Here is a 6,795-nt window from a genome sequence, read left to right as displayed (position 1 = left end):
ATGTGGCTGACAGGGTCTTGGTGCTCTGGCCGGGTGTCAGGCCTGTGCCTCTGAGGTGGGAGAGCTGAGTTCAGGACATTGGTCTACCAGAGACCACCCAGCTCCATGCAACATCAAACGGCAAAAGCTCTCCCAGAGATCTCCATCTCAACGCTAAGACCCAGCTCCAATCAACGACCAGAAAGCTACAGTGCTGGACACTCTATGCCAAAAAACTAGCAAGACAGGAACACAATCCCACCCATTAGCAGAGAGGCTGCCTAAAATCATAATAAGGCCACAGACACCCCAAAACACACCACTGGACGTGGTCCTGCCCACCAGAAAGGCAAGATCCAGCCTCATCCACCAGAACACAGGCACCAGTCCGCTCCACCAGGAAGCCTACACAACCCACTGAACCAACCTTAGCCACTGCGGTCAGACACCAAAAACATGGGAACTACAAACCTGCAGCCTGTGAATCCAAACACAGTAAATTAAGCAAGATAAGACAGAGAAACACACAGCAGATGAAGGAGCAAGGTAAAAACACACCAGACCAAACAAATGAGGAGGAAATAGGCAGTCTACCTGAAAAAGAATTCACAATAGTGACAGTAAAGATGATCCAAAATCTTGGAAATACAATGGAGAAAATACAAGAAACGTTTAACAAGGACCTAGAAGAACTAAAGAGCAAACAAACAGTGATGAACAACACAATAAATGAAATTAAAAATACTCTAGATGGGATCAATAGCAGAATAACTGAGGCAGAAGAACGGATAAGTGACCTGGAAGATAAAATAGTGGAAATAACTACCGCAGAGCAGAATAAAGAAAAAAGAATGAAAAGAATTGAGGCCAGTCTTAGAGACCTCTGAGACAACATTAAACACACCAACATTCGAATTATAGGGGTCCCAGAAGAAGAAGAGAAAAAGAAAGGGACTGAGAAAATATTTGAAGAGATAATACTTGAAAACTTCCCTACTATGGGAAAGGAAACAGTCAATCAAGTCCAGGAAGCATAGAGAGTCCCATACAGGATAAATCCAAGGAGAAACACGCCAAGACACATATTAATCAAACTATCAAAATTAAAAACAAAGAAAACATATTAAAAGCAGCAAGGGAAAAACCACAAATAACACACAAGGGAATCCCCATAAGGTTAACAGCTGATCTTTCAGCAGAAACTCTGCAAGCCAGAAGGGAGTGGCAGGACATATTTAAACTGATGAAAGGGAAAAACCGACAACCAAGATTACTCTACCCAGCAAGGACCTCATTCAGATTCGAGGGAGAAATTAAAACCTTTACAGACAAGCAAAAGCTAAGAGAATTCAGCACCACCAAACCAGCTTTACAACAAATGCTAAAGGAACTTCTCTAGGCAGGAAACACAAGAGAAGGAAAAGACCGACAATAACAAACCCAAATCAATTAAGAAAATGGTAATAGGAACATACATATCGATAACTACCTTAAATGTAAATGGATTAAATGCTCCAACCAAAAGACATAGACTGGCTGAATGGATACAAAAACAAGACTGGTATATATGCTGTCTACAACAGACCCACTTCAGACCTAAGGACACATACAAACTGAAAGTGAGGGGATGGAAAACGATATTCCATGCAAATGGAAATCAAAAGAAAGCTGGAGTAGCAATTCTCATATCAGACAAAATAGACTTTAAAATAAAGACTATTACAAGAGACAAAGAAGGACATTACATAATGATCAAGTTATCGATCCAAGAAAAAGATATAACAATTGTAAATATTTATGCACCCAACATAGTAGCACCTCAATACATAAGGCAAATGCTAACAGCCATAAAAGGGGAAATCGACAGTAACACAATCATAGTAAGGGACTTTAACACCCCACTTTCACCAATGGACAGATCCTCCAAAATGAAAATAAATAAGGAAACACAAGCTTTAAATGATACATTAAACAAGATGGCCTTAATTGATATTTATAGGACATTCCATCCCAAAACAACAGAATACACTTTCTTCTCAAGCACTCATGGAATATCCTCCAGGATAGATCATATCTTGGGTGACAAATCAAGCCTTGGTAAATTTAATAAAATTGAAATCATATCAAGGATCTTTTCTGACCACAACGCTATGAGACTAGATATCAATTACAGGAAAAAATCTGTAAAAAATACAAACACATAGAGGCTAAACAATACACTACTAAATAACCAAGAGATCACTGAAGAAATGAAACAGGAAATCAAAAAATACCAGAAACTAATGACAATGAAAACACGACAACACAAAACCTATGGGATGCAACAAAAGCAGTTCTAAGAGGGAAGTTTATAGCAATACAATCCTACCTCAAGAAACAAGAAACATCTCAAATAAACAACCTAACCTTACACCTAAAGCAATTAGAGAAAGAAGAACAAAAACACCCCAAAGTTAACAGAAGGAAAGAAATCATAAAGATCAGATCAGAAATAAATGAAAAAGAAATGAAGGAAACAATAGCAAAGATCAGTAAAACTAAAAGCTGGTTCTTTGAGAAGATAAACAAAATTGATAAACCATTAGCCAGACTCATCAAGAAAAAAAGGGAGAAGACTCAAATCAATAGAATTAGAAATGAAAAAGGATGAGTAACAACCGACACCGCAGGAATACAAAGGATCATGAGAGATTACTACAAGCAGCTATATGCCAATAAAATGGACAACCTGGAAGAAATGGACAAATTCTTAGAAAAGCACAACCTTCCGAGACTGAACCAGGAAGAAATAGAAAATATAAACAGACCAATCACAAGCACTGAAATTGAGACTGTGATTAAAAATCTTCCAACAAACAAAAGCCCAGGACCAGATGGCTTCACAGGCGAATTCTATCAAACATCTAGAGAAGAGCTAACACCTATCATTCTCAAACTCTACCAAAATATGGCAGAGGAAGGAACACTCCCCAACTCATTCTACAAGGCCACCATCACCCTGATACCAAACCCAGACAAAGATGTCACAAGAAAAGAAAACTACAGGCCAATATCACTGATGAACATAGATGCAAAAATCCCCAATAAAATACTAGCAAACAGAATCCAACAGCACATTAAAAGGATCATACACCATGATCAAGTGAGGTTCATCCCAGGAATGCAAGGAATCTTCAATATACGCAAGTCAATCAATGTGGTAAACCATATTAACAAATTGAAGGAGAAAAACCATATGATCATCTCAGTAGATGCAGAAAAAGCTTTTGACAAAATTCAACACCCATTTATGACAAAAACCCTCTAGAAAGTAGGCAGAGAGGGAACTTACCTCAACATAATAAAGGCCATATATGACAAACCCACAGCTAATATCGTTCTCAATGGTGAAAAACTGAAACCATTTCCTCTAAGATCAGGAAGAAGACAAGGTTGTCCACTCTCACCACTATTATTCAACATAGTTTTGGAAGTTTTAGCCACAGCAATCAGAGAAGAAAAAGAAACAAAAAGAATCCAAATCGGAAAAGAAGAAGTAAAGCTGTCACTGTTTGCAGATGACATGATACTATACATAGAGAATCCTAAAGATGCTACCAGAAAAATACTAGAGCTAATCAATGAATCTGGTAAAGTAGCAGGATATAAAATTAATGCACAGAAATCTCTTGCATTCCTATACACTAATGATGAAAAATCGGAAAGAGAAATTAAGGAAACACTCCCATGTACCACTGCAACAAAAAGAATAAAATATCTAGGAATAAACCCACCTAAGGAGACAAAAGACCTGTATGCAGAAAACTATAAGACACTGCTGAAAGAAATTAAAGATGATACAAACAGATGGAGAGATATACCATGTTCATGCATTGGAAGAATCAACATTGTGAAAGTGACTATACTACCCAAAGCAATCTATAGATTCAGTGCAATCCCTTTCAACCTCTCAATCGCATTTTTCACAGAACTAGAACAAAAAATTTCACAATTTGTATGGAAACACAAAAGACCCTGAATAGGCAAAGCAATCTTGAGAAAGAAAAACGGAGCTGGAGGAATCAGGCTCCCGGACTTCAGACTATACTACAAAGCCACAGTAATCAAGACAGTATGGTACAGGCACAAAAACAGAAATATAGATCAATGGAACAGGATAGAAAGCCCAGAGATAAACCCACGCACATATGGTCACCTTATTTTTGATAAAGGAGGCAAGAATATACAATGGAGAAAAGAGAGCCTCTTCAATAAGTGGTGCCAGGAAAACTGGACAGCTACATATAAAAGAATGAAATTAGAACACTCCCTAACACCATACACAAAAATAAACTCAAAATGGATTAAAGACCTAAATGTAAGGCCAGACACTATCAAACTCTTAGAGGAAAACATAGGCAGAACACTCTATGGCATAAATCACAGCAAGATCCTTTTTGACCCACCTCCTAGAGAAATGGAAATAAAAACAAAAATAAACAAATGGGACCTAATGAAACTTAAAAGCTTTTGCACAGCAAAGGAAAACATAAACAAGGCAAAAAGACAACCCTCAGAATGGGAGAAAATATTTGCAAATGAAGCAACTGACAAAGGATTAATCTCCAAAATTTACAAGCAGCTCAATATCAAAAAACAAACAACCCAATCCAAAAATGGGCAGAAGACCTAAATAGACATTTCTCCAAAGAAGATATACAGATGGCCAAGAAACACATGAAAGGATGCTCACCATCACTAATCATTAGAAATTAAAGATGATACAAACCTCACTGAGAAATTAAAGACGATACAAACCTCACTTATTAGAGAAAAAAATGACAGTGAGGTATCACCTCACACCAGTCAGAATGTGCATCATCAAAAAATCTAGAAACAATAAATGCTGGAGAGGGTGTGGAGAAAAGGGAACCCTCTTGCACTGTTGGTGGGAATGCAAATTGATAAGCCACTATGGAGAACAGTATGGAGGTTCCTTAAAAAACTAAAAATAGGACTACCATACGACCCAGCAATCCCACTACTGCACATATACCCTGAGAAAACCATAATGCAAAAAGAGTCATGTACCACAATGTTCATTGCAGGTCTATTTACAATAGCCAGGACATGGAAGCAAACTAAGTGTCCATCAACAGATGAATGGATAAAGATGTGGCACATATATACAATGGAATATTACTCAGCCATAAAAAGAAACGAAACTGAGTTATTTGTAGTGAGGTAGATGGACCTAGAGTCTGTCATACAGAGTGAAGTAAGTCAGAAAGAGAAAAACAAATACTGTATGCTAATACATATATGTGGAATCTAAAAAAAAAAATGGTTCTGAAGAACCTAGGGACAAGACAGGAATAAAGACACAGACGTAGAGAATGGACTTGAGGACACGGGGAGGGCGAAGGGTAAGCTGGGATGAAGTGAGGGAGTGGCATGGACATATATACACTACCAAATATAAAATAGATAGCTAGTGGGAAGCAGCCACATAGCACAGGGAGGTCAGCTCGGTGCTTTGTGTCCCCCTAGAGGGGTGGGATAGGGAGGGTTGGAGAGAGACGCAAGAGGGAGGAGATATGAGGATATATGTATACGTATAGCTGATTCATTTTGTTATAAAGCAGAAACTGACACCATTGTAAAGCAATTATACTCCAATAAGGATGTTAAAAAAAAAAATCTACCATCGAAATGTCTCTTGCTCCTGACTTTTTTTTTTTTTATTGCCACAGGTTTGTTCAGGTTGTCCATACCTTTGCCTAGAAATGATTGGCTTTGTGGTCTTCCCACCTCCAGCCTCTTCTTTCTCCACCTGAATAGAGGACAGATGAAGTACAGATTTAAGTATATTCCGTTGATCGTAAGACTTCAATGGTACACTACTGCCCATCAAACTTAGTTCATAGTGCTACCTTTTTCTGTCTTCTCTCCTACCACTATCCTACATTTTTCCTACAGTTCAACAAAACCAAACTACTGAATATTCCCAAAATATGGTCTATGCTTTTCTGACTCTATGGCTTTGCACCTACTATTACATGCACCTGGAATGCCTTCCCTTGTCTTTGTTTGTTTGGTTTGGTTTTGGGGGTTTTTTGGTCTTTTGCAATCCCGTCACCTCTTCAAGGCCCATCTGGAATATAATCCCCAAGAAACCTTTCCTGTGATCCCCTCCTCGTCTGAATTTCCAGAGTAACTTTGTTTCTCTTAAACTGCCCACCCTATTATTATCATCACTGTAAATTTTTTAAGCAAAGAGAAGATGTCTTGCAGGATGGTATGGTGAAAAGGACCTGGGCTATGTGGTCAGAGGATCTGTTCAAAGTCCCACTGTTCACTTAATAATTGTTTTAGATTACCCAATCTAAAGTAAGTCATTTAACCTGTTGAACCTTAAAATCTTTAGTTGTGAATTGGTGGTGGTAGTAATAACGTATAAAACAAAAGAAACTGTGACAAACAGAGAAGATAATATATGTGAGAAAACCTTGTAAATTGTAAAGCACTGTATAATAAATAGTGGTTTATAACTGGTAAATTTTATATGCCTTGGGTTCCTATCACATTTGTGCATTACACCCGTGTATCAACGTGCCATATTCTACATCAGACAGTCGCAACATTTTCTGATAAGGTCTTGCATCATGATCTAGTCTCAAAAATGGAAATCAGCATGACTGGTTAGTTGGGAAGATAAGAGAGTTTTTAACTAATGGTTATCCAAAGGTGAAAAAGAGCGTTAAAAGTACTCAGCACCCAAGTCCAGCCTAAAGCTAGATTATGGAATTTAAACACTAGCTAATTATGCTGACATAA

This window comes from Balaenoptera musculus, chromosome 12, assembly GCF_009873245.2.
Source record: "Balaenoptera musculus isolate JJ_BM4_2016_0621 chromosome 12, mBalMus1.pri.v3, whole genome shotgun sequence".
Lineage (NCBI taxonomy): Eukaryota > Metazoa > Chordata > Mammalia > Artiodactyla > Balaenopteridae > Balaenoptera > Balaenoptera musculus.
Note: the sequence above shows the minus strand (reverse complement) of the source record.